Source organism: Lathyrus oleraceus, chromosome 1 (genome assembly GCF_024323335.1).
Source record: "Lathyrus oleraceus cultivar Zhongwan6 chromosome 1, CAAS_Psat_ZW6_1.0, whole genome shotgun sequence".
Lineage (NCBI taxonomy): Eukaryota > Viridiplantae > Streptophyta > Magnoliopsida > Fabales > Fabaceae > Lathyrus > Lathyrus oleraceus.
In genome coordinates, this window is record NC_066579.1 from 443060759 (window position 1) to 443072480 (window position 11722).

Below are 11722 nucleotides of genomic sequence, written 5' to 3' on the forward strand. Positions count from 1 at the left end.
GTTTTCATTGAGTTATGAATTTTTGAAGTGAATGCATATGTTGATGTTGTGATTTGGAGCATGTAATTGTGTCTATTTTTGTTGATTTTCATTGACATGGTTCCCTTGGTCCAATTAGGCTAAAATTTGACATGCTAGACCTTGAGTATCCCCTGTTTAGGTGTAAATTATTTGAGAATTTTTAGAATTGTTTTGATATGGAATTGAATGCAATAGTTCTGTTTGCATGTTTGGTGCTCCATTTGACATAAGTTGACATGTTTTGGTCATGAAATGAATATAATGAATGATATGGACATGGGACTAATTGTGTGGGCTTTTGTTTGACATTAATTTGACTTTGGTTAGAGATACCTTGCTGTTTAGGAATTTTTCTTGCTTTTGGACCCTAGGCTTGGCCTAGTGGTCTAGTTTCTAACATTTGATTGATTTTTCAGGATGAAAAGGTGCAATGTGTATGGAGAATGATCCAAGTCAATTCAATTGATGTTGTTTGATGTTTGTACACTAACATAACTTTGTTTTGTAGGTTGTGAAGTTTGGGCTTGAGCTCATAGCTTGCCTTTGTTGTGCATTGATCTGTATAGATTAATTGATTGAACTTTTGCTGTTTATGTTGGTATGTCTGAGTACTAACTGTGTTTGACTGTTTCCAGGTACTTTTAGTTGCTCAGTTCCTTGTGAACTTTTGCTTTGCTTTGCTTAAGCAACTTGCATTGAGGTATAACTTCCTAACTTCATGTAGTCTGGAGACCCGGTCTGTTATTTGGCCGGGCAAATAAATGTCTGAAGTCCTCCTTAAGAGGCGATGATTGTGATTGTTTAATTTTGTGCCTAAGCAGGTAAAGTCCTTAATCAAGGCAATTGGTGGAAGGTAGGGATATGCAATCTATCCCCCACTATTCTGTGAGTCTTCTCCTTGCTCCCATTACATGGTTGTAGCATTGAGATCCTAGCCCAAGATCCTGTGCAGTGCACATTGTGTCAGAGTCTCTGAGTATAGAAGGGTTCCCCCATTCTGGACCCATGCTCATTTGTCAGAAGCTCTCCCTGGTTAGGGATAGGAGCTGTGAGGTCTCATCCTCACTTCACCTTTCATCTGCTTCACCTTAGCCTCGTAATGGCAAGGTTAAGAGCAAACACAGCCTGTACAGATGACTTGCTTCGGCAGTCAAACCCATTGTTTGAGCCCACTTGTTTGGTTATAGTGCGTGCTATGTGGATATCTGTTTGAGATGCTTGTTCTCATTTGATGTATGCTTGTATGCTTGCTTCTTTCCTGGATAGGAGTAGTTTGCTTATGCAAGTAGGATAGAAAACTGAACTTAGGGTAACGATGCATGACAACACTAGGCTCGAGTCCAGCTCCCTGGTAGTGTGTCTTCCCTCGGTTTCTGGCTAGATTTTCTTTCCCTTTAGGGGGAACTACATCGCCCTGATCCTTGTTCCAGACGAGGTATGTAGGCAGGTGGTCGTGCGAGACCACTCCGGGCACCCTTTTCTTTTTTTGCGTGTGTTTTGTTTGCCAGCTATCAGGCTCGAGTTCCCGACTCCCTGTTAGTCTGTGTGTGTCGTTTTTCCTGACGTCTCAGCGTCTCTTCTGTCTAGTTTTTCTTTCCCTTGAGGGGGAACTACATCACCCTGATCCTTGTTCCAGACGAGGTATGTAGGCAGGTGGTCGTGCGAGACCACTCCGGGCACCCTTTTCTTTTTTGCGTGTATTTGTTTGATGACTTGTAGGCTCGAGTTCCCGACTCCCTACTAGTTTGCATGTTTTTTCTTTCCCTTGAGGGGGAACTACATCGCCCTGATCCTTGTTCCAGACGAGGTATGTAGGCAGGTGGTCGTGCGAGACCGCTCCGGGCAACCTTTTTCTTTTTTTGTGTGTGTTTACTTGTTATCTGACTGTGTGTTTTGGCTCGGATGCCGACGTAATTCCATCGAGTGGTTGTCGGGCTCCCCGTTTGCCGTTTTTGTGTGTTTGGTTCGGATGCCGACGTAAGTCCAGTAAGTGGCTGTCGGGCTCCACGTTTGCCGTTTCGATTGTGTTTTGGTTCGGATGCCGACGTAATTCCATCAAGTGGTTGTCGGGCTCCATGTTTTCCATCTGTTCGTGCGTTTTGTGTTGTTTGGCGTGCGTAAGCCGAACTACAGTGGCTCTGATTCTCGTTCCAGACGAGATATGTAGGCATAGGACGCGATGTCCTATCGAGCTCCCTTCTCCTAACCCCACCTGCGTTCCCCGTGTGTGTGTGTGATGTTTAGCAACCTTTTCTTTTCTTAGAACGTGGATCCCGTCGAGTACGACGGACGTGAGGGGTGCTAATACCTTCCCCTTGCGTAACCGACTCCCTTACCCTTTCTCTTTGGTCGCGAGACCATTTCCTTTCCAGGTTTCTCTGAGCGTTTCCTTTCCCTATCTTGGGATAAATAACGCGCAGTGGCGGCTCTGTGTTGTGTTTTTATTTGAGTCTCGCCGGTTGATTTTCGCGGATGCGACAAAATGTTAGTTGTTAGTTGATTAGAAGTTAGTATTGCTTTTGCTTTTGTTTAAGTCATTCTTTGGAGAACACTCAACCCACTATTCACAAGCATGGATCCTTGAACCAAGACATCTTCCAAAGGAAGGAAAAAAGGCCAAGTTTCCACACAATACCATGAAAGATGGGAGACTTACAATCTCACTTACTAGAATGCTATGCCTTTGTGTCAACAATTTATCGCTATGTTAAGCAATCGTAATTGGACTTATGTAGAAGTCACAACTATTTGAGATCGGGCAATAAAAGTCATTAATTTTGGAATCTTAAAACTATTTTTAAACAATTAAAAATAATTAAAAAAACAATTAAATCATGAAAAATATTAATAATGAACCAAAAAATAATTTTAATTCAGAAAATCAAAGATGAATTTATTTAATTTTTTTTCGTGAAACTCTCATATTTTTTGGATCAATATTAAAATTAATATGAATTAATGAAAATAAACCAAATAAAATGAAAATCAGAAAATAGTATAAAACGTGGACCACTTGATCTCCCTCATTAATTGAGGTGGTAGATCAAGTGGTCCTCAGCGCGCGTTCCATGATGGACACGGGTCAAAGCGTTGTAGGGATGGTATGCAAAACCAATGCACGAGATTAAAATATTTGAAATGGATCATGTGGCTCAGATGAATGCCAACACACCACCGGAGCCAAAGCTCCGGTCTCCTTCTCCGGTGAGCTTCACTGGACTGATTCACTCACAACCATCACCGAAATTAAAAAGAATGATATGAATTTACAGTAAAAATGCTCAGGAGCTCGAATTTGGCCTCAATTTCTCCTAACTCTAAGTATATTGAAAGATAAATGGAGTTGAATTTTGAGATGTATGATATGAGTTCCTTCGATTTAACGTCAAAGCAACTCAATCTTGTTGCCTACATTGGTAGGACTTCAGACAACCAAAGATCAAGAAGAATTATGGAGAACTGAGTGAGAATCGAAGAGATGAAAATTTCTGGAAAATACCTTCATTGCAGGGGTATCTATATTTGCATTAATGTCTGCATGCATCATACTATCATGTTGTTGCCGTCCTCTATGCAGGTGGTTCCTCTGTGTGGGGTGGGTGTTCCGAGTGGGGCTAAAACCCAGGCCCGAGTATACACCTAGGACTAGTGTGGTCTCATGTCGCCTCTTTCGTGTTAGGTTAACATGTGCCTGGCGGCGTGATGTACCACAAGCCGGACGAGGTTCATTTGATAGTGCTTTCCTCTGTGGAGTATCCACTTTGGCTTAGTTACTTCATCTGAGCTGTTGACTCTGGTGACCGATCATTTCCCGGATCTTTGGTTTAGACGATCTCAGGAGAGCTGCAATGGCACACCCGAAAGGGCAAACCCATTGAGTATCTCTGCCCGATTGTCGAGACTATTGTCCGCCTTAGGATGACCTGTTTAGAATTTACCTGTGAGGGGAGGGTGATTCTTTCAGATGCATGTTCAGATGGTGACTCAGATGGTGACTTTTTGTTCCGTGGGTCTTATTTATAAGTCGGATTTATGGCCGTTTATTTCAGAGACGCCGGAGTGCTGTCCGTGATTTATCAGTGGGGATCCGTTTATTTCAGGATTCCCCGGGCCGAGATATTTATCAGTGGGGATCCGTTTATTTCAGGATTCCCCGGGCCGATTCAGATGGTCGCGAATGTCTGCTCAGAGATTGATGATGATGATGATGATGTATCTTTCTTCCGTTTATTTCGGAACCCGTGGGTCAGATTTGTGATTGTACACTCCTCAGATGGTTGTGATCAGTTTAGAGACCAGATTCAGGGCAACAGATGATCAGATGGCTTGGAGGATGGCAACGCATTGCATTCATTCATCAGCATCATTACATTTTGCATTAATTGCATCTAACACATGTTTACCCATATGCAGGGACATTTTTGATCGAGATCCTGGTTGAGAGATTTCTTTGCTCAGAGATGAGGACCGGTTTGAAGCCCGATGTTGTCTACAGTTTCTTCGATCCTGAGATTGGTGTGCTGAAGGAGATGATAGCATTGATTACTCCCGACCATGTGGGGATGTTCAGAGAGGCATACGATAGTATCCTGAAGATGGTTTTCAGACTCACTGACAGTGATAGGAGTGCCGTTCATACTCTTCTCCAGTTCTATGACCCGGGGTTGAGGTGCTTTGTATTTCCAGACTATCTGTTGGGACCTCTGATGGAGGATTATGTTAGCATCCTGGGGATTCAGATCCGTGATCAGATTCCTTTCCACGTCACTAGATCAGAGCCAGATGTCCTTGGAATTTCACGTGCTCTTTATTTGAGTCCGGAAATGGTCAAGGAGGGTTTGAAGGAAAAGGGGAAGTTACCTGGATTTCATTTGAGTTTCTTGGAAGCTAATGCCAAGGAACATGCTGCTTTGGGTAACTGGAAGACGGTGTGTGCATTGATTGCTGTGAGCATTTATGGGATTGTTCTGTTTCCTAATCAGAAGAATTTTGTGGACCATAATGCTATCAAATTGTTCATGCAGAGAAACCCTATTCCTACTCTGGTCGGAGATGTTTACTACTCGGTGCATAACAGGAATGAGAAGAGGCGTGGTGGCTTGATCAGATGCTGTTCTCAGTTGCTCTTCCGATGGTTTATGGGGTATTTGCCTTCTCGAGGTGCCTTTGTTCAGATCGATCCCAGTGTCAAGTGGTTCTTCAGGTTGATGGGTCTGCGGGCTGATGATATTGCTTGGACTCATAATGGTTTGGCTGGAAGAGATTTTATATGCAGTTGCGGGAGTTTACCTAATGTGCCTTTGGTGGGAGTTCAGGGTTGCATTAATTACAACCCAACGCTTCTCAGGAGACAGATGGGGTTTGCTGTAGAGGGTTCTCCTCTCGGGCGAGAGATTCAGGAGTCCTTCTATTTCCCGATTGATGGTAACCAGACCAAGCTGAGGCAGGTATTGGATGAGTGGCGAGAGATTCAGAGGAAGGGTAAGGTTCCTTATGGTAAGGTCAACAGTCGGTATTTTCCACTATTCGAAGATTGGTTGCGGAAGAGGATTGAGGTTACATTTCTACCATTTCCGGGAGGTGATCCTGTGTGTCCTATGATTGAGGGTCCAAGTTCTTCTGTCAGCATGGAAGAATTCCTTGAGATGAAGAGGGCCAGAGATCAGCTACTTGTAGAGAAAGCTGAATTGGAGAGAAGTGTTGCTCGGTTTCAGGCAGCTAATCAAGAGATCAAAGTGAAGATGGAAGATCAAGACAAGCGACATGCCTTGGAGGCCAAGCGCTTTGAGATGGATACTGCCTATTATGGGAAGATAAGCCAAGCCTTGGCGTCATCCAACAGGGAGCATGACATCACTAAGGATAAGCTGTTCAGAGCATCAAAGGTGATTGAAGATGAGAAGAGAAGGCAAATCTTGGTGAAGGATCAGAGGGACGACAGAGTCAAGGGTCTCATTGTTGAGTGGGAGACAAAGCTGAAGGTTAAAGAGTCAGAGAATCTAAGGATCACCGCTGAGAGGGATCATTACATGGCTGAAAGAGACCACTACTTCAGGCAGATGAAGATTCATCAGAAAGAAGTGGGGAGACTGCAGCAGGAGAACACCGAGCTCAGGTTCGCCGCAGAGTTCGCGAGGATGGAAGATGAGATAGGGCCATCTGTGGGACCCTCATCGAGCTAGATCTTTCATTTGTGTTTTGGATTACCGTCAGGCTTGTTGACGGAATTCACTTGCTTGTATTTCTTTCCTATTCTGGAGGATTGTATTTGACTTTATTTGACTTGATGTATGACTATGGCACTGATTGTGCCCTATTTGGTTATGTTATGGTGATTTTTCATTCAGTGATTGGTTTTCAAGCTTTATTTGCTTTACTGTATGCACTCGCACAAGCACACACATGGTTGGGGGTATCATGCTGAATCACATATCTCCGATCTGCACGATAAAATCAGATGCTGAATATCAGAATATTGATGCCGGATTATTATCTGTCTCAATGATGCCAGGATCGAGAGACAAAGTGTCCTTCATATGGATAGACACTGCATTCATGCATTGATCATAATAACTTGTGTTTTATTTTGCAGGTAACTGTTACTAACGTGCTTGTTTGCTACAGGAATCATTGCTCGCGCTCGTAGAGTCATCCCTTTGCACTCAACACGCCCTCACAGATATTATACCAGAAGGAATACACCCAGACTCATGGAGCTTCCCAGTGCAGATATGCTTGAGCTAAAAGATAAAATGAATGAGTTGATCAACATAATGCAAGGCTTTGCAGTTGGTCAGAAGGCTCTGGCAGACAAGGTTGAAAAGCTCGAGCGGGCTTCTGCAGCAAACAGTGGGGTTAACCTGGATGGAGTCTCCAACCAGGGGCAAGGGTCTCGAGACGGCGGAAAGAGGACGACTGTGGGTCTCGTGAACAATACTGGCGGTCTTGGTGGTGCTGGTGGCCAACCGGGTCAGAATCAGAAGGACAATTTTGTGCCTCCGTTCTATGGGTTCGATGAAGATCAGGGGGAGGACAGGGAGGCTGACCAGTTCTCGATGCAGAACGAACCGTTTGTGCCGTATAATGCTCCACCTCAGAACAAGGAAATTCAGCTGCTGGCTGAGAAGATTAAGGTGCTCGAGAGCTATGCCACTCCTGGGGTGGTGAACATGTCGAATATGGGGCTGGTAGATGGGATTGTGATCCCACAGAAGTTCAAGGCGCCCAGTTTTGACAAATATAACGGGAGTTCTTGCCCAGAGACGCACTTACAAGCTTTTGTCCGCAAGATCTCTGCGTACACGGCAGATCAGAAGTTGTGGATGTACTTCTTCCAGGACAGCCTGTCCGGAGGCTCCCTGGAATGGTACACTAAGCTGAAATCTTCTGATATAAAGAGTTGGCAGGATCTTGGAGATGCTTTCTTCAAGCAGTACCAGTTCAACGCTGACATGGCTCCGAGCCGTACCCAGCTGCAGGGTATGTCTCAGAAGCATAATGAGGGATTCAAGGAGTATGCTCAGCGGTGGAGAGAACTGGCTGCAAGGGTGCAACCTTCGCTTGTGGATCGTGAGATGTCTGACTTGTTCATGGGGACCCTGCAGGGGCCGTTTGCAGAAAGAATGGTGGGTTGCCCTGTCACCAATTTCTCTGACATTGTGGTGGCAGGAGAAAGAATTGAAAGTTGGTTAAAGCTGGGTAAGATCCAGGGTACCGCTTCTGCGTCTTCTTCCGGTTCAAAGAAACCGTTTGGTAACAATGGGGGTCAGAGGAAAAAAGAGGGCGATACCAGCACCGTGTATACGCAGCGTGGACCCAGTAGGGACCGTTACTTTCAGCACACAGCTGCGGTAACAATCCCTGCTGAGCCGCAATCCGCACCGCAACAACAGCAGCAACAGCAACAGAGACAACAACCCTTTCAGCAGAGACAGCAAAGGGCTGGTTATCAAGTTCGGGGCAGAGCACAGGACAAACAATTTGATAGGCCTCCGGTGACCTATGCTTTCTTGTTCAAGAAGCTGCAGGATTTGGGCTTAGTGCAAACCAGAACTCTGGCACCTTTGAGACCTGATCAAAGGCCAGCCAGCTATGACGAGAACGCGAAGTGTGAATTCCACTCAGGTGCGCCTGGGCATAATATTGAGAACTGTAAAGCTTTTAAGCACACAGTTCAAGATTTAGTGGATTCCAAGGCCATTAATTTTGCTCCATCTCCCAATGTCAATGCAAACCCCATGCCCGCGCATGGTCAGAGGGGGGTGAATGCCATTTCTGCGGAAAATAGAATTGGGCTGTCTGATGTTGATCAGCTGAAGACGCCTTTGGCTGAGGTCAAGAGGCAGTTGTTAAAGAATGGGGTTTATCCGGGCTGCGGTCGTGTGTGTGCTGAGTGCACAGTTTCTGTGAACGGTTGTGAGCTTCTGAGGAGGCATGTCCAGGGTCTGATGGACAGTGGTAATATTCTGATTGAAAGGACTGATGAAGGGAAAGAGGAGGTCTCCACCATAACCATTTATTATGATCCGGTGGATTTGTCGAACCTTAGTGAGGAGGCTCTAGTTACCATCACGGTACCTGGGCCGATTCCCTACGACAAAGATGATGCCGTGCCGTGGCATTATGGTGGGGAGGTGTATTGCAACGGTGAGAAGTTGGAAGAACAATCTGCAAGTGAAACCACCGTGCTAAAGGTGGATAATGCCGGTCCCAGCGGTTTCACTCGCAGCGGTAGATTGTTTGCTCCTGATGCATTGAGAAGAGGTGAAGAAGAAAAAGATAAAAAAGAAAAGGCCGAGGCTTTAGCCAGGGCAAAAGGAAAAGCTGTGGCGGATAATAGTGGTAATACTCCTGTAATGACACCGGCGCCTGCGGGGTCGGACAACAAATTTGATGATGAAGCTGAAGAGTTCTTAAGAATCATCAAAAAGTCGGAGTATAAACTGGTTGATCACTTGCAGCAAACTCCGTCCAAGATCTCGATTCTTTCATTGTTGCTGAGCTCAGAGGGGCATAGGGAGGCCTTATTGAAAATTCTGAAAAAGGCTTATGTTCCTCAGGAGATCACCATCAATCAGCTGGAGACGCTCGTATCCAATGTGCATGCTAGCCATGGGTTGGGCTTTACGGATATGGACCTGACAGTGGACGGCAGGAACCACAACAGGGCACTACACATAGCTATGGAGTGTAAAGGAGCCGTGCTTTCGCATGTGCTGGTTGATACCGGCTCCTCCTTAAATGTGTTGCCAAAGAAGGCCCTGGCTAAGCTAAACTGTGATGGGCTGATTTTGACCCCGACTGATTTGATTGTGCGGGCATTTGATGGGTCAAAACGAGCCGTATTTGGGGAAGTTGAATTGCCGGTGAAGATTGGACCTGAGGTGTTCAAATCGACTTTCTATGTCATGGACATTCAGCCGGCATACAGTTGCCTGTTGGGTCGCCCATGGATCCACGCTGCGGGAGCAGTCACATCGACTTTGCACCAGAAGTTAAAGTATATCTGGGAGGGCCAAGTCGTTACCGTCTGCGGAGAGGAGGACATTTTTGTCAGCCACCTGTCTTCGTTCAAATACGTGGAGATGGATGGTGAAATCTGGGAGACGCCTAGCCAGGCTTTCGAAACCGTTAAGGTGGAGAATGCTATGTTCGCGAAGCAAGAAGAAGAGAAACCATCCATCGCTTCCTACAAACAGGCTGCTGAGGTGGTTAAAAGCGGAGAAGCTCCTGGTTGGGGCAAAATGATGCAGGTCCCTGAGAAGAAGGACAGGTTCGGAGTTGGGTATCAGCCTGGCCGAGGCTCAGAGCGAGGAAGAGGACGTCGTACGTCAGTAACCTTCACAAGCGTCGGAATGCTGGATCCGGATCACATCTGTATGATGGGTGAAGATACTGATAGTGACTGTGACATTGACCAATGGATAAAGCCGTGCACGCCAGGGATGGAAATCCAGAACTGGAAGGCCGAAGAGATCATCCGGGTCACTCTCCTTGAAGAGTAATATTTTTCTTGTTTTCATTCTTATATGCATGAAAGCCGTACGTGTTGCCCGACACGTAATGGTTCATTGTAAGGGCCACCTCATGTTCATAATTTGCAACATTTCTGCATCATTAATAAAGGGATGTTTTTCAGTCAAAAAGCGGTGTTCCCTGTTTTTCATTTATTTTTGCAGTTTAAAAACAAATAAAAATGGCAATGTTTGTTTTCATTTTTCTTTTGATTTGTCTTGTCCCAACTTCAAAAATAATTCTCCGGATCTCGTTGATAACGATTTGGTTACACCTCATATGACTTCGACAATTCGATCTATCTTGCTGAAGAAGAAGACGAAGAAGATTGTGATCTGCTGGGAGATTAGCCAGGATGTTAAAACCAGAGGAGAAGGTGATTCAGCCGCATGAGGAGCGGATTGAGGTTGTTATTCCAAGTACCGCCGAGGTCAGGAAGGAAAAAAATTGGGGCCGCTTCAGAGGCGAGTCGAAAGCAGAATGGTAGCCTTGTTGAAGGAGCACGTGGATACTTTCACCTGGTCATGTCAGGATATGCCAGGGTCGGATACCGATGTTCTTGAGCACAAGCTGCCATGGAGAGAAGATTGTCCTCTGGAGAAGCAGAACGCCAGTGCCTGTATCAGAGAGCCATGGTGACTTTGTTTCATGATATGATTCATCATGAAACCGGATGCTGTGCTATGACATGATAGCAAAGTCCCAAACAGAAGAGGGGCATCTGGCGGATCTGGCCAAGTCGTTTGACTAGTTGAGACAATTCAAACTGAGGTTGAATTCGAATCAGTGCACTGTCAGAGTGCGGTCCGGTAAGACGTTGGGGTTCATCATAATTGTCAGAGAGGAATCGAGGTTGGTCCTGCTAAAAAAAAAATGCCTGAACCGAGAATGGAAAGGAGATTCGTGGTTTCTTAGATAGATTGAACTACCTGTCATGGTTCACATTTCATCTAACAGCCACGTGTGAACCTATATTCAAGCCATTGAGAAAAGATCAAACGGTCAGTTGAAATAATGATTGCCAAGGGGCATTGAAAAAATAAAAGAATAAGTTGCAGGAGCCTCCGATTCTGTTGCCTCCCTATGGAGAAACTGTTAATCTGGTACTTGACAGCCTTCGAGGGATCTACGAGGTGTATTGGGGCAGCATGACGAGTCTTGTCGAAAAGAGCATGCAATTTACCTTAGCAAAAAGTTTACCGACTGTGAAACAATACATTCACTGTTCGAGAAAACTTGCTGTACTTTGGCATAGGCTGCTCGCCGACTGAGACAGTATATGCTGATTCATACAACTTTGTGGATTTTGAGATGGATCTGATCAGGTAGATTTCTGAAAAAAGCCAACATTGACCGGACGGGTTGCGAGAGGAGCGAAAGAATGTTGACTGATTTGTGACACTCTCAGAAAGCAATCAAGGGGTGTATTGTCTGATTACATAGCCCCGCAACCCGGGGAGGATGATCGACTAATGAGGTTTGAATTCCCTGATGAGGACATCTCGAGGTGCTCTAATCGAAAGATTAAGAGTAACCGATCCCGGAGGAGGGGCCTGACCCTGAATCCGAACGGATTCTGATGTCTGATGGGGAGGTTAAGGTGGATGAGCTTTTGTTGCCCGGATAACATTTGAATGCACCGACGGTGTGATTGTGCAGAAAATGGTGGTAACCTACAAAGACTGGC